Raw genomic sequence first — 26,404 nt, 5'->3', positions numbered from 1 at the left:
AGTAAGGTTTCTTTTATGTATGTAGGTGCCCTTGTATTTGGAGCATAGATATTTAGGATTGAGAGTTCATCTTGGTGGATTTTTCCTTTGATGAATATGAACTGTCTTTTCTTATCTTTTTTGATGACTTTTGGTTGAAAGTTGATTTTATTTGATATTAGAATGGCTACTCCATATTGTTTTTTCAGACCATTTGCTTGGAAACATGTTTTCCAGCCTTTTACTCTGAGGTAGTGTCTGTCTTTGTCTCTGCAGTGTGTTTCCTGTAGGCAGCAAAATGCTGGGTCTTCATTACGTATCCAGTTTGTTAATCTCTGTTCTTTTATTGGGGAATTGAGACCATTGATATTGAGAGATATTAAGGAATAGTGATTGTTGTTTCCTGTTATCTTCATATTTGGAGGTGAGATTATGTTTGTGTGCTTGTTTTCTCTTTGTATTGTTGCAAAACGATTAGTTTCTTGCTTTTTCTAGGGTGTAGCTGCCTCCTTGTGTTGGGCTTTACCATTTATTATCCTTTGTAGTGCTGGATTTGTAGAAAGATATTGTGTAAATTTGGTTTTGTCATGGAATATCTTGGTTTCTCCATCTATGTTAATTGAGAGTTTTGCAGGATACAGTAACTTGGGCTGGCATTTGTGTTCTCTTAGGGTCTGTATGACATCTGTCCAGGATCTTCTGGCTTTCATACTCTCTGTAGAGAAGTCTGGTATAATTCTAATAGGTCTGCCTTTATATGTCACTTGACCTTTTTCCCTTACTTCTTTTAATATTCTTTGTTTTGTGCATTTGAATTTTTGACTATTATGTGACGGTACAAGTTTCTTTTCTCGTCCAATCTATTTGGAGTTCTGTAGGCTTCTTGTATGTTTATAGACATCTCTTTTTTTAGGTTAGGGAAGTTTTCTTCTATGATTTTGTTGAAGATATTTACTGGTCCTTTGAGCTGGGAGTCTTCACTCTCTTCTATACCTATTATCCTTAGGTTTGATCTTCTCATTGAGTCCTGGATTTCCTGTATGTTTTGGACCAGTAGCTTTTTCCGCTTTACATTATCTTTGACAGTTGGGTCAATGATTTCTATGGAATCTTCTGTTCCTGAGATTCTCTCTTCCATCTCCTGTATTCTGTTGGTGAAGCTTGTATCTACAGCTCCTTGTCTCTTCCTTTGGTTTTCTATATCCAGGGTTGTCTCCCATTGTTCTTTCTTTATTGCTTCTATTTCCATTTTCAATTCCTTCACCTGTTTGATTGTGTTTTCCTGTAATTCTTTCAGGGATTTTTGCGTTTCCTCTCTGTAGGCTTCTACTTGTTTATTTGTGTTTTCCTGCACTTCTCTAAGGGAGTTCTTTATGTCTTTCTTAAAGTCCTCCATCATCCTGATCAAATGTGATTTTAAATCTAGATCTTGCTTTTCTGATGTGTTTGGACATTCAGTGTTTGCTTTGGTGGGAGAATTGGGCTCCGATGATACCATGTAGTCTGGGTTTCTATTGCTTGGGTTCCTGTGTTTGCCTCTCGCCATCAGGTTGTCTCTGGTGTTAAACTTTTCTGTTATTTCTGGCAGTGGCTTGACAGTCCTATAGGCCTGTGTGTCAGGAGTGCTGTAGACCTGTTTTCCTGTTTTCTTTCAGCCGGTTATGGGAACAAAGTGTTCTGCTTTCAGGTGTGTATTCGTTCCTGTCTACTGGTCTTCAGCTGTTCCCGTGGGCAAGTGTCCTGAGTCCACCAGGCAGGTCACTTGGAGCATAAAAGTTGGTCTTACCTCTGGTCTCGGGACTGAAGTTGCTCCCCAGGGCTAGGTTTCAGCTCTCCATGAGGGCAGCAACCAGAAGGGCCTGCCCCTACTTCTGGGTCCCTATGTGCAGGGGTCCCTGATGGCGCTAGGTGTTTTCCTTTAAAGTCAGAAATATGGGCAGAGAATAGTCTCCTCTGGCTTCCCAGGCGTGTCTGCCCCTCTCGTGGCTTAGCCATCTTATCCACTTCTATCTTTGTTTGAGGAACATTAGAGTGAGTTTGAGAAATGCTCTTGTTTGGCTTTTACTCTCTAAGTGAGTGAGAGTGCTTGTCAAAATCTAAACTGAGCTTTAATGCTGTCAATTTCATGGTTTTAGTAACTGACTGTAAAGAGAGTAAAGGGCTCAGGTCCTGTCCTTCTCAGGTCTCTGTGTTGGAAGTGAATTTGTGATATTTTATAAAAGGCATATAACACAAGGAACAACAAAGAGCCTCTGAATTGAGTCCATTTGACAATGGAGTATGATTGTCATCAGACAAACTCATGACAATTCTGTAAGTGCCAGGAGCCTTTTGGTTAACATCAAACAAACAAAGAAAAACAAACAAACACCATATTTCTTCATTTTTTAATACTTTGAAGAAAAGGAGATATAGAAGACAACAGTCAGTTTAATTTTAGTACTCATTTTAAAAAAAATGGCAGAAAAGTCCTGGTTGGATTATTTTTTTAGATAATTATTTTAAAATAGGAAAAGGAATATATTGGTTGCCATGCCAACCCCACTCAAAATACATGTGATTGATGCTTACATTGATGAACTATTGCAGTTGAAATCTAGATTTGCCAAAGTTGCCACATTTCACTTAATTCACTTATGCCATTATGTTTAGACAACTTCCTTTTTATTTTTCTTCTTTTAAGACCGTGTCCTATACTGTAGTCAAAGCTGGCTTGGAATTCATCATGTGGCCTTGAACCCACAACAACCCCCTCTCTCTCTGTTTCCTTTTCCCTAGTGCTATGGGTAGAGCTGTGTGCCACTGCACTTTGCAGTTTTTGTCTTTACTGCAATGTTTATGCTATTTTCATCAAATTCTTAATTTAAAAACTAATTAATGATGACCGATGGAAACTAAAAAGTCTCCCAGGGTAAATTTCTGGCATATACAAATTAAAGAGTCAATCTTCACCTTGTTTCACTTCCCCAAATGAAAATTACAGACATAACCATGTATGTTCCTATGCATAAGAACCTATTCATAAATATCAGAGTATAGAGTAAACATGTGCCCTCATTGATAGAAGAATGGGTATAGAAAACATACTCATGTATTTGCATGCAATTAAATGATACTCAGCTATGTACAGAATAAAATTGAATAAGCTTTGTGTTAATTAACCTATGTCATACTCACAATGATGAAAATCGTTTATTCTTTCACTTGTGGATATTATAAAAAATGACAATGAATAATTGTCTAAATTGGGACACCCACTTCTTAAATACAACATTATTGCTAAAAGTAAAAAAAAAAAGAGTAGGCTTTGAAAAAATTAATGTTACATTGAATCTTCTTCCAAGGTTGATTAACTGATTAGAACTTCTGTGACTTCAGAGTAATTGGAATGTTGCAAGTTTAAAGCTTAACTATAATTTATCTAGGCCTTTGTGCACTTCTATGTCTGACCTAAAATCTTTGTGACTAATAGATGAAAAGCTTTTCGAATGCATTAACTTAACAAAATCATAGTTTCCATCAAACAAAAGGCTAAGAATACCATCAGGCAATATCTGAAGTCTACCTATATCTGAAATTTCATCACTTTGCTATAACCTACCTACATGATATCTTTACCAGTGTAATTTTAAAGTGCCCAGATTTATGCTTTGTAACTACAGAACTGTCACCAAACTGTTAAGAACATAGGAATGTGGAACTGGGGTAACCTTAATCTGTCTTCTCATGTCCTAGTGACTGAGATTTAGCTTCCTAATAAACTATGTCTTATCTTCTTTGAGGTCTGAGTGAGAATTGTTTTTATACTGATTAGTGGTGCTAACATTTGACAAGTATTACTTAGAAAATGGTGGTATTTTAGAAATTACAGGACCAAAAGCAAAATATAATCAAATAACCAAATGGCTTCCCTGAGTTATTTGCAACCTTCTCCCCACCAGTTAGAATATACCTAGAAGCACAGTCTGTCCCTACAAGCCTCTCCCTGAGGCTGTAGTAGTCTAAGGTATCTTGCACAACATCATTGAACTCTAGCCAGGAACTAGGGGATTTTGAGAAGAGCCATAATGAATAAAAGTCCCAGACTCTTATACTTATCTTTCCATACTTCACCCAACAAGGTCCCACTCAGAGCCCAAGTCTTCCAATGTTACTGGCATGGGTGTGTCTGAATTTGTACATCTCCTGCAGTCCCCCAGGGTCACCTATTAAAAGAACAAGATTCATGTGTCCAAGGGCAAAGAATTGTACCAGAACACAGGCTTAGAGCAGGAATAAAGACATTTATTATGGAAGGAAAGCACTAGGGAGGATTGGATAGTGTGCTGAGAGAAAAGCATAAACAAAAGCAGTGGGCTACAAATTTCATAACCTTTTATAGGACATTTACATTTTGCCTGTAGGCTTTGCTCTCTGTTAGTTGTATGCTGTTCAGGATAGGAAGGGCTTCCTGTTTTCTTTGTCAACTGGCTTCTTTTGCATGTTTATCTTGATCTTTTGATCTCAGTCAGGCACTAGCCCCTGAGTCCTAACTAAACTGCCATAGTACATGGAAAGCACCAAGACATCTCCTTGTTGCTCCTGCCTGACTCATTGTTCAAGACTTATGCAACCAATTAAAAGTAAGCTAGAAAGGAAGCCCAATACACTGGGGCAGTGTGTCTTCCCCTGACCCTGGCTCTGTTCTAGAGTCTCTATCCATAGGCAGACCTGTGGGTCACGGTGATTAAGATCTGCTCAGTATTGGGTTTCAATATCCCAACATGATAACTCAGGAGGTCTTAAGCTTACTTTCCTGTCATATACCCATAGTGACTTGAACCTTTTTATACTGTCAGAGACTGACTTGGAAGTATTAATAGAGGCAGGCTCTTGGTCCCTATTAAGTATTGTTAAATGCTTTAGGAAAAAAAATTTAACTGTGAGTACTCTTCAACATTTCTTCTTTTCTCATTGTATTTTCTTTTTGAAAGAAGAAAACTATCAAGAGCAGTCATTTGGGCTCCTGAATGACAAATGACATGCGTTTTGCCTTGAGCTCAGAGCTGTAACCCCATCAGTTCCTGTGTTTGGTGACTAGCAAGACTGTCATCGTGACATCTCAGCTGCTTGGAACACTTTACAGATGCCTTGAGGAAACGGCAATTAACATTGTTAAAGTCATGACTCCTGCTTCATGGGGCCCTACAGAGGCTATGAAAGAATCCCCTCACGATAAGATAAATGCCCTTGAACTTAAGATGACCCTGTTTACCTTGGAGATATTATTACTCTGGAAGGGAAGGCAACCACTTGCTGAGTGGATTTCAGAGATCAACAAACATGGGAAGTCATTCAATAAATCCCTCTCCTAACACCAAGATTTTTCTCTGGGACAGAAGCTTTCACTTCTGGGCAGATTAACTGCTACTATTAAGATATAGTCGTTTCCATGTTAATTCTCACTCAGCCTGGATCTTCCAATCTCCAGAATTTAGTCAGGGTTGTCTAAAGTAATGAGTAGGATAAACACCCACTTGCCTTTAAGTTGATTATTCTAATACCTGTGATGGTAATTTTTAATGTGAATTTTTCACAGATTGGAATCACTCCAGTTTGGGGAAACCTTCCAGTAACAATCAAGATTAAAGTGCAAAGCAGAAGGAATATTCTGAACTTATTACTTAATGAGTTGCACTCTTGTGGCTGAGGTGATTTACTCTGCTGTTGTAACTGCAGCCAATGCTCATAGCATTTCCAGGCTTTCATCATTGATGGGACGGACCAGAGGCTCTCTACTAATCTCCTAAGTAATTGGAATAGAATTGAGACTGTAGAGACACCACATCTTGTGAACTGAACAACTACTAGATTCTTAGCCTCTTGGGTCTGAGATATCTGTTGTTGCTATTTGAATGTAAGATGGCTTAGTATTTCCACACACACACACACACACACACACACACACACACACACACACACACACACTTGCTTGTTACCATGTTTGTTTATCCTACCCATTCCTTTAGACAACCCTGACTAATACAATGCCTTATTCTTTTTACCTGAAAAGAAATGGCTGAATGGGTTAGAGAAATTAAGCTTTGAAAAGTAAAACAAGAATATCCTAGTTCTAACCACTTATGTATAATGACAAGATATAATTATAAGGTGCTTTTCACAAAAGGAATTGGAGATAAACAATGTACTTAGCTTACTCTGAATCTCTGTGCATTGTGAAAGCTTAACATATGGGTCAACTACAATAGTATAAAATTAGATGTAGGTTTTTGAAGATGTAATTTGTGGGAAAGAGAATTTCACATTAAAATTGTCTTCTTGTGCTAAGCCGGTCTAAATTCCCATGATAGTGGTATCACTAACTACATTAACATAAACAAGACACCTAAACCCCTTGTACTTCTGACCATCTCTGAAAGCAAGGGTAAATGAGACTTCTCTAGTAGGTTGTTTTGAGAATTACATGTCATAATATATGAAGAATGCCTGGTAAAGTAACTTGATTATAATTACCATTAGAAAATAGCCACCATAATAGTGTATCTACTGACAAGTTTTCAAACATGCTGCAACTGCTCAGCTCCTCTTTTTGGATTTCAGTTTAAATTTGCCCATATTACTTTAGTATATATACTTTCATTAATGCATGCTGGGGTTTGTATATTTGTTTTGAAGATAATATCTGACTATATCATATTGACCTCCAACTGGAAAGTCTTGTCATGTGCTGGAATAACAGCCTTGTGCCACTACAACTTAACTTCTGTGTACTTCTTTAAAGAATTATAAAAATAATAAATACAAAAGAGATGGTCAATGATCACATTGCCATTAGTGGATTTATATATAGAGTCACATTCAACATAGAAAGTTATTCAATAAATCTTTCTCTTGCAATGTTAATTTCAGTTGGAGTGTTGTGTTCCTCAGGCATCCATGAAATAATAATGCTAACACAATGTCATGAACATTCCAGATCTCATTTATTTCTAGATTATTGTAATTTACACAAACCATACCAACCTCTTTATTATAAAATAATAATTATTCTTATTATTTGAGTTAGATTTGGAGAATCAATTATAGAACCTTATAATTCTTTGAATAAATGTAACATATCTTTCAATCTATGAGAATTCCTTTAGATAAGTCACTGAAAAAAGTCATTCTCCCCATTTTTGTAAAATCTAATCAGCACTCTCTAAAGATCTCCAATCATGCCATTGTAAAATATGAAGTAGATCAAATGAAGGTCAGGTACAGAAACCTCAACAGAGCAGTAGAATCTCGTTGTTGGCGGATCTAATAGAAAACTATTAGCATTCTTTTCTGGTGTGCATTAGAATATACTTTTGGTGGATTTCAATTCTTATCTTAACTGCTTCAGTTTCATCTCATTAATACATAACCTTGAATATAGTCAATCATATAGTACTCCATCTTAATTGTGGAAGATACAATTTAATATCTCAAATGGGTAGCCAAGATTACAGGTAATATTGAATCCTATAGATACTAGATTTTTCATATACATACTCACTTATGATAATATTTACTTCATAAGGTAAACACAGTAAGAGATTATTAGCTAAATGTTACATAGAACAATTATGACAATATTAAAGTTATTTAAAACTTTAGAGTTATTTATGTCTTGAGTTTTAACTTAATATTTTTGGGTTCCATAGCTAAATAAATTGACCATAATTAAATAATGTGTGAAAAGCAAAATTACATGTGAAGCATGACTGAACTAAAAATCCATATATTTTCATTTATTGTACTAAAACATGAAAATTTATTCTCAGATTATAGTTTAAATGATGAATTTAACCTTTATGAATTCCTTAAATATACTTTTTATGTGGCATTTATGATTTCATTTCTTTTGTGAAAAGAAATTAAAACATCCATAAAGTGTCTCTACATCCATGACTCAAAACTTGAATTGCTTCATAATAATTATACCACAATTTTATACTTGACAAATTCAAGGTTAGAAGACAACAGAGTTAATTAATGGTAAAACAAACAGCAAAAAAAGATACAATTATCAGGCATAATATCTTTTTCTTGGGCCCTTGAAGAAGACTATGAAGTGGAAGAGTCTTGAAACCGAAGCTTATGTTTGTCAGTACTGGACACCTACTTCTGGCATCACTGCGAACCTTTAAGCTCTTACATCTCACACCCTTAGTTTTAATTTTCTGTTTGCTTCTGATACTTGAATATTTCTTCTTACTTTCAACTTAATGAGGATATATAAAAAGTTTCTGCTTTTCAATTTGTCTGCAGGTTGTGTAGTGAGAGAAAGGGAACTTCATATGAAGCTCAACTTGTAATTTGCACACACACACACACACACACACACACATTATTTTTCTATTGTACTCCTAACTTTCTTTAAATTTTCACTGTAGACATTCTGTTTCTTCTTTCCATGATAATGGATAATACTGGAAACAACTATATCGACTTTGGTAACACAGGCCTAGAATGACATTCTCATTTGTGGTTTCTCATGTCAAAACTTGGGTATTTAGCTTAGTGCGCAAGTAGAAGCCCCGAAAATTGGAAAATGGATACATTAAAAGAGCAGGGAGAGTAGATTGTAGGTAATTATAGTAGACTGAAGGTAATGAAGTAGAAATCTGGAGGCAGAAAGCCCTAAGCAGGGTAAAGTGTGGTTGCATGAGGGAAAATCAAGGATAAAGGTAAGGGACAACTAAAAGGAAGTAGATCTACACAACCACAGGGAAGCCCACTATACTGACACTCAAGTTCAAAGAAGTGGAAAGCTAGTGGAACACATGTGAATTGAAAGAAGAATGAGGATATGGAGTGTTAAAATTTCAGTGGAGGGGCAGGAAGAATTGGGTACAGAAGGAGGAGATGGTGTATCAACCAAAACTAAAGTAATAGGAAAATGGCATATGAAAACTGTTATGGTTCTCTAGAGTCATAGAACTTGTAGAATGTCTCTCCATATTAAGGAACGTATTATAATGATTTACAGTCTGCAGTCCAACACTCCCAACAATGGGCAGCTGTGTATGAGAAGTCCAAGAATATAGTAGTTGCTCAGTCCCATGAGGCTAGGTCTTTCATTTGATCTTCTCTATAAGCAGGAATTATGAACAAGTAGGTTCCAACAGAAGTGCAAGCAGACAAAGAAGAACAAACCCTTTCTTTTTCCTTGCTCAGTCCCATGAGGCTAGGTCTTTCATTTGATCTTCTCTATAAGCAGGAATTATGAACAAGTAGGTTCCAACAGAAGTGCAAGCAGACAAAGAAGAACAAACCCTTTCTTTTTCCTTTGTCCTTATGTAGGACTCCAGCAGATGGTATGGCCTAGATTAAAGGTGCATATCACCACTCCTGGATTTTGAACTTGCTCTGTCCCGGGCTGTCCTTGAACTCAGAGAACTGCTTGCCTTGGTCTCCTGGAATTAAAGGCATATACTACCTTGCTGGAGACTAAGGTTTCAATGGTCACTATGAATCAAAATCATGTGTTATTCCCAAGTCAATGGAAAGATGCATAATGAGTTAAAGTGCTAAGAATAGAGTCTGAGTAGTAAAGGTGGTCTATATTACATTGTTTTCCCCAACCAAGACTCAAGGACAATCATAGAAGAGGAGGTAGAAAGAATTTTAAACCCAGATCACGGGTTGGGATAGTGCTGTAAAATGCGGTCTTTAGGACATGATGGCTTTTGCGGTCATGATCTTACAGCAACTACATAAGACTTACAGAAGATCAAGCTAGCCGAAATCATGGCACAGGTACAGATAATTTCCAGGTCCTACCCCTTGTTGAATATCAGTTGATAGTGGATAGCCACTGGGGGGAAAATAAGCATTCTTTACTAAGGACATGCTCACTGGTAGGACCTCCATGCTCCAGTGAATGGCCCCAAACCAATGGGCTTTTGGCAACTATAACTAGATTTAGTGGGTAAATTTTTTAAAGGTATGAAGTGGCGGAGACAAGTTAGGGGGATATGGTAGAATTGGAGGGAAGAGATAGGGGAAATATATTCATTCATACTTTATTGTATGAATATATTCATGCATGTATGAAATTACCAAAAAATAAAGGCAAAATTTTAAAGAAATGAAGACATATACTTACAAATTTTCTGTATTATAGTCACATATTCTATTTAGAACAAATTAATAAACAAAACAAATATTTTCTAGCTGTTACTAACAAAACTACAGTGCTAACTTCCATAGACTAAATCTTTGTGCTCTTCCAAAGTGTACATACAGAAATTCAATAATGAACTCCATTCTCCTGCTGCATCTCCTGCACCTCTGTCAAACTTCCAAATCAAACAGCTAAGCTTCCTCTCCTCCACCCATCTTCCGATCTCCTGAGCCCTCTGGACCCCCTGAACAGCCTGGATCCCAGGGAGACCTTCATTCCACTATCTGCCTTTTTTCACCCCTATGAGACTACTGAATCATACAGATAAGATTCATCCCTCCTATCTTCCCTGTATTCTGATACCTCTGGGACAAGTCCCTTTTCCCCTTCTCCTCTTACTTCCAAGTCCCTCACACTCTCTACCTCCTGTGAGTATTTTGTGCCCCATTCTAAGAAGGACTGAAACATCCTCATTTTGGTCTTCCTTCTTCTTGAGCTTCATATGGTTTGTGAAGGCTGCTATGAACATAGTAGAGCTTGTGACCTTATTATATGTTGGAACATCTTTTAGGTATATGCCCAGGAGTGGTATAGCTGGATCCTCAGGTAGTACTACGTCCAATTCTCTGAGAAACATCCAGACTGATTTCCACAGTGGTTGTGCCACCTTGCAATCTGATCAACAATGGAGGAGTGTTCCTCTTTCTCCACATGCTTGCCAGCATCTGCTGTCACCTGAGTTTATTTATTTAATTATTTATCCTTACATTTCAGAATTTATTCCTCCCCCAGTCCACCCTGTAACTGTTTCACGTCCCATATCTCATCACCCCTCCCCATCTCCACGAGGATATCTCCACCCCACCACCTCACCAGACCTCTAAACTTCCTGGGACCTCCAGTCTCTTGAGGTTAGGTGCATCTTCTCTGACTGAACCCAGAACTGGCAGTCCTCTGTTGTATATGTGTTGGGAGCCTCATCTCAGCTGGTGTTTGCTGCCTGGTTGGTGATCCAGTGTCTGAGAGATCTCAGGGGTCCAGGTTACTTGAAACTGCTAGTCCTCCTACAGGGTTGCCCTCCTCCTCAGCTTCCTCCAGCCTTTCCCTAATTCAACCAGAGTGGTCAGCAGCTTCTGTTCATTGGTTGGTGCACATATATGAATCTGACTCTTTCAGCTGCTTATTGGGTCTTTTGGAGGGCATTCATGCTAGGTCCCTTTTTGTGAAGGCCCCATAGCCCCAGTAGTGGTGTCAGGTCTTGGACCCTCCCCTTGATCTGGATCCCACTTTGGGTCTGCCGCTGGAACTTTTCTTCCTCAGGTCCTTCCCCATTTCCATCCCTGTATTTCTTTCAGACAGAAAGAACTATGGGTCAGAGTTTTGACAGTGGGGTAGCAACCCCATCTCTCACTTGATGCCCTGTCTTTCTGCTGGAGGGGATAGGAACTCCACAGGAAGACCAGAGTTAACTAACCTCAGATTCTGAACATACAGGGTCTGGCTGGGCCTAGGCCTCCCTGCTTATATTTAGCTGATCTTCATGTGGGTCCTGAACAACTGGAGCAGGGGCTATCCCAAAAGCTGTTGCCTGGGTGTGTGTGTGATATGTTCTACTAGCTGGGCTGCTTTGTCTGGCCTCAGTGAGAGAGGAAGCAGAGACTTTGAGTGCCAGGGTAGTGGTGGTGGTAGATACCCAGGGAGCCCCCACCTGGGGCAAGGGAGAAGGATTATAAGAAAGAATGACTGGGAGGGGGGCAGTTGACAGGATGTAAAGCAAATAAGTAAAAAAAAATAAATTAAATTAAAAACAAAGAAATTCAACAACCAATAAATTATACATAGTATTAGAGGCCTTTGGAATATGTTTAGATCATGAGAGCAAAGGTCTCATACTTGGAATTACAGACTTATAAAGGAATCACAAATAGCTCCATTGCCCTATTTCCATATAAGAACAGAGAAATAAGTCAACTATATGTAATTAGCTCCCTTTTCTGTACGAAATCTATACCTATAATGAGGCAACTATATATGAGTTGTATTGTAGTTGTATCCATTGGGCTCAATAACGACATTTTGATCAGTTGTAATTTTCTGTAATGGTCTTTGATTTAAAGAGAAATTTCCTTGATGAAGGGTGAGAACTATACTTATCTATGCAAATGTTTAGAATGTAATTAAGTAAAGCGGCAGTTAGTTGTAGGCAGTCTGTAATGGTCTTTGGTTTAAAGAGAAATTTTCTTGATGAAGTGTCAGAACTATACTTATCTATGCAAATGTTTAAAATGTAGCTAAGTAAAGTGGCAGTTAGTTGCAGGCAGTGTGGGTTCTCTTCTAAGATCCATGGACTTCAATAGCCCTGGCTATCTGACTTGTTTCAAGTATGAAGCATGCTTTTCCTCTTGTTGAGTGAGTCTTAAGTTCCATTAGACAGGTGTTGGTTGCTGCCAAGATATGTATGCCACTATTGTATCCTTAGGGTTATCATGACATATTGGTTGTTGTGGTTCATAGGCATCATAGCTGGGCAGGACTATTTGTTGTTTCCCTCCTTTGGAAGCTTGCATAGAACCTTTGGTACCATTAAAGATATTCCTCAGGGAAGGGGCACACATGAGGTGCAGCTCAAGTGTGTGAGGCCGTGTGTGTGTAAAGTACATGGTCATTTCAGCAATACAGACTTACTGCCCACCTCTTGTGGGAAAGCCAAGGGCAACAGCAATGGCCTATATATGATTTGAGGATCTCTTGGAAAACCTTGACCAACAACTCTAAAGAAAGGCCTCTTATACCTCATGTTGGTGTTTTTATTAAGTTGTCTATGGCTCTTGAAGGAAGCATTCAAGATGGGAAATTTTCATTTAAATTATATATGTATGTTTACATACTGCCATAAAGGTACTATAGGTATTTTGAATAGGTAATTAACAGTATGATTTCTTCAGAAATCCTTACTTCTATTTTAACCTCTATTTTTTTCCTCTCTCCACTCTAAACTCTTTAAAGCAGTGGTTCTCAAGTCTTCCTATTGCTGGGACCCTTAAATATAGTTCCTCATGTGGTGGTAACCAGAAAAGTATTTTCATTACTACTTCAGAGCTGTAATATTGCAACTGTTATGACTTATGATGTAAATCTCTGATAGGCAGAATATCTGATATGCAAGTTATGTGAAAAAATGTTCAACCATTAAAGGGGTCATTACCAACAGGTTAATATCTGCTCCTTTAGATGATCATAAATAAGAAACCGTGAGTCGGTTATTATATCACACCCTGGTATATTTTCATTGCCTTTTAAGTAATAAACATGAAATCAAAATTACAGGATCCTAAGTATTAAATACGTTAAAGAGAAAGCAAATAATTATATCAATGCTAGGTTACAGACAAAAGCCCCATGACTCCTTGAATGAGCTTGGTAACAATTCACAGAGGGGGTTACAGTTAAGTGGGTTACAGTTAAGTAGATATCCGAACATGGCATTTCTAGGCGAACAAAAGACTGGGAATAATGTTTAGGCAAATAGACTCAAAGACAAGACACTATGTTTTACTTTACTCTTGAAATTACAGTTCATTTTGATGGTGTGTAGAAAAATTAGGCTAGATTTGTTTATATATTAAATTGTGTGTGTGTGTGTGTGTGTGTGTGTGTGTGTGTTTCAGAAGTAGATGAGACAATTGGAGGGGAAATCTAAGGGGAGAATGAACAAGAAATGGTAATGGAATATATGTGACATGAAATCAGAAAGTGTAAGTTATTTGGTAGAAGGAAGCAGACCAGCAAGAAAAGTCAGGAAACCAGAGAGAACATTAAGGAAAGAGTAAAAACAACCTACAATGATATATAGTATGAAAATGACAAATGAAGCCCATTATTCTGTATTCAAACTAAAACTAAATCCAAAAAATGGGGGTCAAAAATCAGAAGAACAAAGTAGCTGATATATAAGGAGTGCTGGCTAGTCTTGTGTCAACTTGACAAACTATAGTTATCTAAAGGGAGCAAACCTCAACTAAGAAAATGCCTCCATAAAATGAAGCTGTAAGGCATTTCCTTAATTAGGTACTGATGGAGGAGGGCCCAGTCTATTGTGAGTGGTTCTGCCCCTGGGCTGGTGGTCCTGAGTTCTATAAGAAAGCAGGTGGAGGTTGGACCCCCAGTGTAGGGGATTGTTGGGGGGTGGTGAGGGGAGGTGGACGTGGAGGGGAACACCATTATAGAAGGGGAGGGGGAGGGTTAAGGGGGCTGATGGATAGGAAACCAGGAAAGGGAATAACATTTGAAATGTAACTAAAAATACCCAATTTAATAAAAATGGAAAAAAAAAGAAAGAAAGAAACTTGAGCACACCATGAGAAGCAAGATATTAAGCAACACTCCTCCATGGTTCCTCCATCAGCTCCTGTCCCAGGTTCCTGCTTGAGTTCCTTTCTTAACTTCCTTTGATAATGAACAGCAATATGGAAGTATGAGCCAAATAACCCCTCTTCCCCAACCGGCTTTTTGTTTATGTTTTGTTACAGCAATAGAAGACCCCAGACACTAGAGAAACCATTTTAGGCCATGCTAAAATTTGAGTTCAGTAGGGGAAGCATGTATTCATCCTTGGATATTAAAAAAAAAGCAGTTGCTATGGTGTAGAAAATAAAAATTGAGTAGGCTTGAAAGTGGAGATAAAGAACAGAAGGATTCTATAGTGGTCTATCTCTCAATTACTTCAACATGAAACATCTGTTTTCCTCATGAATATAGTTAACTGAAGCATTGCTAGTGAGATTTCTAATAGTGTTTGAGAATTGTACAATAGAAAATAATGACCAGTCGAAGGATGGAGCCACCTACCCATCTCAAAATTTTTAACTCAGAAATGTTCCTGTCGGGGTTGGGGATTTAGCTCAGTGGTAGAGCTCTTGCCTAGCTAGCGCAAGGCCCTGGGTTCAGTCCCCAGCTCCGAAAAAAAGAAAAAAAAAGAAATGTTCCTGTCTAAAGGAGATGTAGGGACAAAAATTGGAGCAGAGACTGAAGGAAAAGCCATCCAGAGACTGCTCCACCTAGGGATCCATCTTATTTGCAGACACCAAATCCCCATACTATGTCTGATGCCAAGAAGTGCTTGCTGAAAGGATCCTAGTATAGCTGTGCCCTGAGAGGTTCTAGCAGCATCTGACCAATACAGATGCATACTCACAGTCAACCATCATATTGAGCCCAGGGACCCCAGTGGAAGAGCTAGGGGAAGGACTGAAGGGGTTGAGGGAATTCCAAACCCATAAGAAGAAAAAGGACACTGTCAATAGGTCAAAATAGCAACCAACAGGTTGGGAAAACTTCTTTACCAATCCTACATCCAATAGAGGGCTGATATCCAATATATACTAAGAACTCACGAAGTTAGATGCCAGAGAATCAAATAACCCTATTGAAAATGGGGTGCAGAGCTAAACAAAGAATTCTCAACTGAGGAATATTGAATGGCTGAGAACCACCTAAGAAATGTTCAACATCATTAGTCATCAGAGAAATGCAACTCAAAGCAACCTTGAGATTCCACCTCACACCAGTGAGAATGGCTAAGATCAAAACCTTAGGTGACAGCAGATGCTGGAAAGGATGTAGAGAAAGAGGAACACTCCTCCATTGTTTGTGGGATTTCAAGCTGATAGAACGACTCTGGAAATAAGTCTGGACGTTCCTCAGAAAATTGGACATAGTACTACCCAAGGACCCAGCTATACCATTCCTGGTAATAAACCCAAAAGATGCTCCAATAAATAACAAGGACACATGTTCCATGATGTTCACAGCACCCTTATTTATAATAGCTAGAAGCTGGAAATAACCCAGATGTCCCTCAACAGAGGAATGTATACAGAAAATATGGTACATCTACACAATGGAATATTACTCAGCTATCAAAAACAATGACTTTATGAAATGCATAGGCAAATGGATGGAACTGGAAAATATCATCCTGAGTGAGGTAACCCAATCACAAAAAACACACTTGGTATGTACTCACTGATAAGTGCATATTAGCCCAAAATTTAAGATTACCCAAGATAACAATCGACAGACCTCATGAAGCTCAAGAAGGATGACCAAAGTGCAGATGCTTTAGTCCTTCTTAGAAGGGGGAACAAAAATGTTCACAGGAGGAGATATGGATACAAAGTTTGGAGCAGAGACTGAAGGAAAGTCCATTCAGAGCCTGCCTCAACTGGGGACCAACTCATATATATTCAGCCACCAAAACTAGACAATATTGATAAAGCCAAGAATTAAGTGCTGACAGGAGTATGATATAGATGTCTCGTGAGAGGCTCTGGCAGAGCATGACAAATACAGAGGCAAATTCTCACAGCCAACCATTGAACTAAAAACGGGGTCCCCAGTGGAGCAGTTAGAGAAAGGATTGAAGGAGGTAAATGGGTTTGCATCCCCATAAGAACAACCATACCAACTAACCAGAGCTCCCAGGGACTGAACCACCATCCAAAGAGTACACATGGACAGACCCATGGCTCCTGCTGCATATGTAGTAGAGGATGTCCTTGTTGGGCCCAATGGGAGAAGAAGCCCTTGGTCCTGCCAAGGCAGGACCTCCCCCCAGTGTAGAGGAATGTCAGGGCAGGGAGGTAGAAAGGGGTGGGTGGTTAGGGTGTGGAACACCCTCATAGAAGAAGGTGGAGGAGGGATGGTATAGAGGGGGGTAATGGATGGGAAACTGGGATAGGGGATAGCATTTGAAATGTAAATTAAAAAATCCAATAAAAATTTAAAGAAAGAAAGAAAGAAAGAAAGGAAGAAAGGAAGAAAGAAAGAAAATGTCCAATAAAAAAGAAATGTAAATGAATGGAATGATTAATAATAAAAATATATAAAAAGAAAACAATGATCATGAATTTCTGAAGATTAAAACTTCAGTTGAAAACATTTAGGAATTTAGTTGGATTTGTTAAATAGTCCTTTGGATTCATACAAACCTAAAAAAACATTCAATCAGACTTGGATAATAATACATTTTAAATCCATGATATATCCAATCCTGTGATTCTTAACAATTTGAAGGCAAGCACCAATTTCTTATACAATTTAAGGTTTCTTTTTTCTTTTTATGAATGATGTCATGGTCATAAGATGGATTCATAAAACTTCATTAAACTTAAACTAGTAATTTCTGCCTAGGCACAAATTTATCATTAAACCTTTGGATTTATATATAAATTAAATCTGTCATTATGATCTATACTGAGGTATAAAATTTCCTTTTCATTCAAATGCATTGTAAAATACATTAAATACCAAGAGGGTATATAAAAGAAGACAATTAATGATTTCTCCTGTGTTCATGAACTAAAAGGGCTGAATGGTATTAAAAGATAGGAAATAGTATTAGGAAACAAATGTATGTGACATTCTAAGCTATGCTTCATAGGCAGGATGAGAGTATCTCAGGCAGACAAGTAAGTGTAAAGGAAGACAGTCAACATAAGGGAGATATCAGGAACAAGGTGTGAGATAAGAAGAGCATTCATGGAACGTGATATAATGAACAAGGTGTGAAATAAATTGACCACTTGAAGGGGAAAGTAGTGGAACATTTGTGGAATTTAAATATATCTAGAAAATAAGATGTGGAAAGAATGGAAAGTTCATGTGAAAGGAATTTGGGGAGTTAGGAATTATTCTGGTTGTAAAATCTCTTACACCATGAAAGACATTTTGACTTGAATAAACAATTGACAGAGTATAGTTGAAGACAGAGTATGAGAAATATGTGAAGTGGGGTTAACAGGCCACTAGATATGGTGTTATCTCAAGAAGATAGTGTATATATATACCGTGTTGTTTAGGCAATATAATTTTTAAGGTTTATATTTAGTCTCTTTAATAGGAATGACTCTCATTTGCTGTCTCGTGAGGTTTTTGAAATACAAAATTCGTGTGCCATTCTTTGTTTGTATATCTTGATTCTACATATGGATAAATAATGGTAGAAAATTCAGAAGCAATATATTCCTTGATTGTTTGAAATAACAATCATTATTTCTGCTCTGGTCACAATAATAATATTAAGAGAAAAAACTTTTTTCCCCATCTTTATTAACTTGAGTATTTCTTAATTACATTTCAATTGTTATTCCCCTTCCCGGTTTCCCGGCCAACATCCCCCCACTCCTTCCCCTCCCCTTCTCTATGGGTGTTCCCCTCCACATCCTCCCCCCATTACCACCCTCCCCTCAAACAATCACATTCACTGGGGGTTCAGTCTTGGCAGGAACAAGGCCTTCCCCTTCCACTGGTGCTACCTATGATGTTGGAGCCCAGGGTCAGTCCATGTATAGTCTTTAGGCAGTGGCTTAGTCCTGGAAGCTCTGGTTGGTTGGCATTGTTGTTCATATGGGGTCTTTAGCCCCTTCAAGCTCTTTCAGTCCTTTCTAAGATTCCTTCAACGGGGGTCCCATTCTCAGTTCAGTGGTTTGCTGCTGGCATTCGCCTATGTATTTGCTGTATTCTGGCTGTGTCTCTCAGGAGAGATCTACATCCAGTTCCTGTCAGCCTGCACTCCTTTGGTTCATCCATCTTATCTAATTTGGTGGCTGAGAAACACCTAAAGAAATGTTCAACATCTTTAGTCATACGGGAAATGCAAATCAAAGCAACCCTGAGATTTCACCTCACACCAGTGAGAATGGTTAAATCAAAAACTCAGGCGACAGCAAATGCTGGCAAGGATGTGGAGAAAGAGGAACACTCCTCCATTGTTGGTGGGATTGCAGACTGGTACAACCATTCTGGAAATCAGTTTGGAGGTTCCTCAGAAAATTGGACATTAAACTACCTGAGGAACCAGCTATAACCTCTCTTGGGCATATACCCAAAAGATGTCCCAACATATAACAAAGACACGTGCTCCACTATGTTCATAGCAGCCTTATTTATAATAGCCAGAAGCTGGAAAGAACCCAGATGCTCTTCAACAGAGGAATGGATACAGAAAATGTGGTACATCTACACAATGGAATAATACTCAGCTATCAAAAACAATGACTTTATGAAATTCATAGGCAAATGGATGGAACTAGAAAATATTATCCTGAGTGAGGTAACCCAATTACAGAAAAATACACATGCTATGCACTCACTGATAAGTGGATATTGGCCCACATGCTTGAATTACCCTAGATGCACAGAACACATGAAACTCAAGAAGGATGACCAAAATGCGAATGCTTCACTCCCTCTTTAAAAGGGGAACAAGAATACCCATAGCAGGGAATAGGGAGGCAACGTTTAGAACAGAGGCAGAAGGAACACCCATTCAGAGCCTGCCCCACATGTGGCCCATACATATACAGAAAAAAAAAACTTTTAAATTATGTTTACCTCCAGTCGTTTTAATCCCAGAGGAAGGAAGGAAGGAATAGGGCTAGGAAAAATGCAGGAAATATTTATCTTTTAACAGTGGATTCACCAATATTTTCCATGGAAAAAGTACATCTAGAGATTTTCTTAAATGTTTCAAAGCTGAGAAAAGAAAAGAAATTGTCTATTTGAGGAGGGGTGAAGCTTAAAGACTCAGTGATTGCCTAGTCCAACATTTCTCAGAAGTGTTGTCAAGGAAAAGACTGGATATCTTCTAAAAGTCAGAGGGTGCTAAGGGTGGGTATTTTAAATATATATCATTCACTAGATTGATGATTTTAATTTACATATTGATAATTACATGCTGGAATCCATACTATGCACTGCGATCACAGTCACTCCTCAGTACCTTTTCTCACCTCCCCAACTATTTCCCACCCTCCTCATTAATTCTAACTACTCCCCATACAACACCCATGTAACTCTTTCCTCCTCTCCCTCCTTTCTTGTGTATGTTCAGGTGGTTTAAGTTGCTGAGTGTCATATCTAAAAGACAACACTTAACTTCCTTCGTATTCTTTTATTCCCATAGTCCACTCACCTTTATGCAATCTTCCTTAGAACTTAAGGAGTGACGTAGATATCCTGTTTAGGGCCAACCACTCAACTGTTACTGATACTCATAACTGAGCCCAGTTATGAGTCCTTAATTTGGCCATTTGCTGACAAGAGGAAATGTGACTTTTATAACAGGTACACCTGTCCATACATACAAAAATAAATATTTAAGGGCTATTGAGATGATTTATACCATAAAGTCACCTGATGTCAAGCCAGATAACATAAGTCAAATACCAAAACCCCACAAGGTAGGAGAAAAGCAACTCCTGAACATGGCCCTCTTACCTCCACACAGGTGCTGAGGCATGCACGCGAGCACACACACACACATATACACACACACACACACACACACACACACACACACAGAGAGAGAGAGAGAGAGAGACAGAGACAGAGACAGAGACACAGAGACAGACAGAGAAAGACAGAGAAACAAAGAGATAGAGACAGACATAGAGAGAGATGGGAGAGTGAGATAAATAAGTGGGTAAAGAAACAAATATAATAAAAATTAAAGCAAGTATTTTAAGGATTGTTTAATTACAATGATTCTGTAGCAAAATATTGGTATTTGATTTTTCTATAGGATCTGTAACAAAACATGACTGAAAAAAGAATGGGACTATGTTCAGGGAAATTTCGTTTTCCTGGGATTAAAAAGCAAGTACAAAAGGCACTACTTGAGACAAGGCATAATTATGCATCTGGGAATTAAATTGGCATCTTGTAGCTGAAACATAGACAAGAAGAGAAAACATAAGAGGAGATAGGATGAAAATCCAGGTAGAAGCAACTATTTTCCATGTTTAGGCTTGTTGGAGAATTTAGGCCGAACCACAGCAGCAACAACAAACCAGTAAAATGGTTTCAATCAGGAACACAACTGATCATCTTTGCTTTTCTAAAATACCACCCTGTACTAAGGCACAAGGAATGGATGTTCTTTGATAGACCTAGGGAGATCAATTTGCACTTAAGTCCATTTTACAGATGTGGAAAACAGAGTTAATATATCCTGACCAAGTAAGAACACTTTTGTAGCTGCATGTAATAAAATGCACTGCTCATTTATTCATTCAGTATCATTAAAGACTATGTTAAGGGATAAGAGTGATTTTCATTGTAGAACTCACATGCTAATAAAAGACAATGGCAAGAAACTAGAGCTCATAATGATTTCCTCATGAATGCTGCTACTGTGAACTAAAAAAGCAGAATTTCTATGAGACTTTGTCACTGAAGAAGCAACGATCATGTACTTCTTCGAGGAGGTGACATTGAAGTTGAACCATTAAAGATAAAATGTAATACATTTTTAAAAGATGTTTCCAAACAAAAGGAACACCATGTGCAAAGTCCTTGAGAAGGGAAAGGAACTGGCAGGGATGTGTATTTGAAACAACTTTAGTGTGGCAAGATGTAGTGGATGGAAAGTGTTTAGCACAGTACAGCACTTGACTCACTGTGGGTGACCAAAATGCACCTATCTAATGTACAACTAAGAAAGGTATCCTGAAGTAAGAGCCATATTGGAGAAGAATGAAATCTCAAAGCACGGGAGTAGCACATATATATTTGTAGTGAAAGATAAAAGAACCAGCAGAAAAAAAAAGCTAATAGCATAAGAGTGAAGACTTAGAAGTGATAAACTTTGAAAGAAGTAGGGTGATACTAGTAGATAGATAGCCTTGGAAATAAAGAACACGTCCTTCACTGGGATACCTCCTTTGTACAAAGATTCCGGACAAGACATAGGGTAGAATGAATGCTCCAGTTTGTGGATGCTCGTTGTTTATTTTTTGCTGAAGTTCAAATTAAGTATCAGTTTGTATTTCATTTGAAATTGATAATGGTAGAAGTATACACATGGCAGTAAACAGTAAAAATCAGGCCATTTATTTACTACTAATTACAGAATATTTATTGTGAACATTACTTTCTTCAGTCATCTCATTTATACCTATTTTATAGGTAAGAATTCTAAGTGACAGAATACGGAGTCAGCAGTAGTCTGAGACAAAACTATTCCTTTTCCGTCCTGTCAGTCTCTATAGTAGAATCACAGCTGAGAACTTGTAAATACTAAAAGAGAACTGTGAAAAATGCAATTAGAGCACCAAAAGGGATTTATTACAGAAATGGCTTGCAAAAAAGAGGAGGTTTCTGTGTAATGTCAGGAGTTTCAAACTCATAGTGAATTACTAGAGAAGGTTTTCTGGAAGAGGTGATATATAGACTGAATTTCGATGCAAAAATTCATTAAAAGAGATATGAGAAAATTTGAAGCAATGAGATATTGGGCAGAATCCCAAAGGAGGTTAGGATCATTGGAGTATAGGGCTTGAAGAGGGAGGAAGGGAAACAGTTATTTTAAAAAGGGGGAATGTAAAACAGTTCCTACTGTATCGCCCTTATTAGAAAATGTCTGAACAGTGATTAAATTTGAGGTTTACATCAATATGCATGACACTGATGTGCTGTGTTAAGGAAAATGGAGCCCCTCCATTTGTATTTGTAATAAAGCTTTGTATCCACTATTAAGTACTAAATGCCCAAAATATGGGCTGGCTAATTTCTAGGGATATGGACCTGATAGTTCAGTAAGGGAAACATTATCATAGTAAGGTCAAACAAATAGGAATATGATTTTTAAGTGTTGGGACTAGTTGCAAAGTATTGCTGGTAGTCAAAAATCCATCAATTACACAGCTATGAACCTAATGAGTTATAAGAAGATTGTCCTGGCAGTATGTGTCCATTGCTGCAACAGTGCAATGACTGCTATGAGAGTAACCAACTGCTTTCTGGTTACATTTAAGGCCCACTACACATGAAAGAGCTCATGACTATTATTACAAACCTGTTTGGAAACCTATGTCTGGGACGTTCATAGGCCCTAAGGAGAACCTACTACTTTGACGTTGATAAATGTTAACACACAGTACCAAACTGCTTTTTAAATATTTAACTTTATATTCATGTATTACCAGATCTCCCATCCCTCATCAGAGAAGATCACTTTTGCAGGAGAAACAGTACATCAATTCACAGGTGTTCAATTTGCAAAAAAACGTGAAGTGTTCAGCCCTGAATAGTGCATCTGTATAATATCAGGGAACATTGAGGAAGAAGGGAGAAATATAAAAACTAGAGGTTGGGGAGAACGGATCCAAAACAGTGTCTTCTGGATCTGGAAAGGACACTGTATTCACGAACTCATACGAGATGTGATTACCTGCACATGATTAGCACAAGATCAAGGCAGTCAGAGTTTCAGTATGAACAGGGGATGGGCACTTGAAGTTCCACAATCAGGTGAGGAACTGTGGGGTATTGATGAGAGTTGGAGAGTCAGTTTGTTGCAGGGATATGTAGGCCACTAGTAGGTTGACCGTGCTCTGGAAGATGGTCCTACATTCATGAGCATGTGCCCAGCACTAACAGACACTTTGGGTTAAAAATAAATATTAAAAACAGTACTGTACTAGCACAAAACCGGCATATTGACCATGGAATAAAATAGAAGATCCAAACATGATTACACATAACTTCATCTTCTTTATATTTGACAAAGATGTCAAAATCAGAGACTGGAAGAATAGCAACTTCAACAAATGCTGTGATGAAAACGGTGTGTTTACATGTAAAATTAGGCCCATATGTTTCATCTTGCAGGAAAACTAACTTCAAGTGGACCAGAGACTTTAATATGAAACCTGAAATATTTGAACTGCCAGAAGAAAACAGGCAGTGCCTTATGGGATATAGACTAGAGCATAGTTTCTAAATAGTATTCCATTTGCTCAGGAACTAAGACCAACAACTGAAAAGTGGTACCTCAAAAATCTAAAAAGCTTCTGAACAGCTAAAGTAATAATCAATTGACTTAAGAGGAAGCCTACAGAATGGAGGAGAATCTTTACCAATTTTGGATCTGACAAAGGATACAGAATATACAAAGAAATCTAAAAACAGTCAAAATAAAAAAAAACACCCACAAATGACGGATGCAAAATAAAGTAAATGAATGATAGATTTAAACAAAGTGTTTGCAAAAGAAAAAAAAAACAATATCTCTAAAATTTTTCACTATTCTCAGCCATTAGGGAAATGCAAATCAAAACATTTTGTAATTTTCATCTTACCCTAGACAGAATGGCTAAAATTAACAAAACAATGACAAAACTGCTTTGAAGATGTAGGGAGTGGGGTGGGGAATCATTCCCTGTCAGTGGCATTGCAAACTGGCCAGGCCACTCTGGAAAGAAATGTAGAGAACTCTCAAAAAGATAAAAATAAATCTACCATAAGAGCTAGCTATACAACTTCCTTGGCACTCGCCCAAAGGAACTCAGCCACGTTCATTGCTGTTTTAGTCACAATAGCTCGGAAATGGAAACAATCTCCACTTAGAAATGGACAGTGAAATGTGGGACATATACATTATAAAATTGATCTTGAAAGAAAATTGAAATCATGAAATTGGCAGGTAAATGGAATGGAAGTATGGAAGCTTATAACTGACCCTGGACTCTGACCCCATAGGTAGCAATGAATAGCCTAGTAAGAGCACCAGTGGAAGGGGAAGCCCTGGGTCCTGCCAAGACTGAACCCCCAGTGAACTAGACTGTGGGGGGGGGCGGCAATGGTGGGAGGGTTGGGAGGGGAACACCCATAAGGAAGGGGAGGGGGGAGGGGGATGTTTGCCCGGATACCGGGAAAGGGAATAACACTTGAAATGTATATAAGAAATACTCAAGTTAATAAAAAAAAAGAGCCAAAGTTATGTTTGGAATTTTAATTACTGTACCTAAGAGATCCATACAACAAAAATGCCCCTAAGCTGTAAATCCCTGGCCCAAGGACAAATACTTTCTTAGATTTTGGAGGCTATTGTTCATGTAAGAAAACAAGCTACATGTGCTTATTTTCCTATACAAGTTTGGTTGACCCAACTGCACCAGATATACTTGATCACACATATACTGGCAGGAAGTCAGTCAGGACATATGACTGCCTAATTAAACAAAGGAAAGAAGCCTTGTGGGTTTAGCTTTATAAAACACCTGGACAATGTAGCTTGTGGCCATTTTCTGTGAATCCTGGAAGGGACCTGGCCAAAGCCTATCGTTCTGACCGGTATTTAATCAAATTTAATTAAATCTTGCTTTAAATTTGTATCGAATTTTCATACCGAGTGAGGTAGCCCAATCACAGAAAAACACATGGTATGCACTCATTGATAAGTGGATATTAGCATAAATGCTCAAATTACCCAAGATGCAATGCATGCACCACATGAAATGCAAGAAGGATGACCAAAATGCGCATGCTTCACTCCTTCTTTAAAAGGGGAACAAAAATATCCATAGGAGGTGATAGGGAGGCAAACAGAGACTGAAGGAATGGCCATTCAGAACCTGCCCCACATGTGGCCCATATATATATACAGCCACCAAAACTAGAGCCCATATATACACAGCCACCAAAACTAGATAAGATGGATGAAGCTAAGAAGTACATGCTGACAGGAACCGGATATAGATCTCTCCTGAGAGACACAGCCAGAACATGTCAAATACAGAGGCAAATGCCAGCAGTAAAACACTGAACTGAGAATTCCTATTGGAGGAATTAGAGAAAGGACTGAAAGAGCTGAAGGGGCTTGCGAGCCCTTAAGAAAAACAATGCCAACCAACTAGAGCTTCCAGGGACTAAACAATTACCCAAAGACTACACATGGACTGACCCTGGGCTCCAACTGCATATGTAGCAAAGGATGGCCTTGTTGGGGCACCAGTGAAAGGGGAAGCCCTTGGTCCTGCCAAGGTCGGACACCCCAGTGGAGGGGATTGTTGGTAGGGTGGTAATGGGGGGTGGATGGGGAGGGCAACACCCATATATAAGGGTAGGAGTAATGGTTAGGTGGCTGATGGACAGGAAACTAAGAAAGGGAATAACATTTGGAATATAAATAAGAAATACCCAATTTAATAAAAATAGAAAAAAAATTTGGTAGTGGTCTTTTTTTAGAGAAATCATAAACTTTAATTTGTGATTATTTAATCATGCACATTTTTCCACATGTCTGGGCGATGAGCTCTCTCTCCCATGGGGTTTGGGAGCAGGGAGCTGTGGGCCGGGATCAGTGAGGTTGAGGCACCATCTAGAAAGTGGAAGAGTCAGAAGTCCCACACCCGCGGATCCCAGCCCGCAGCAGCTCTCTGCTCCCAGACCCGGTGAGAGAGAGACCCAACCGCCTGGTCAGGTGGGCAC

Source organism: Rattus norvegicus, chromosome X (genome assembly GCF_021556685.1).
Source record: "Rattus norvegicus strain SHRSP/BbbUtx chromosome X, alternate assembly SHRSP_T2T, whole genome shotgun sequence".
NCBI lineage: Eukaryota > Metazoa > Chordata > Mammalia > Rodentia > Muridae > Rattus > Rattus norvegicus.
The sequence above is the reverse complement of the archived record's forward strand: the minus strand, read 5'-3'. Positions refer to the sequence as shown.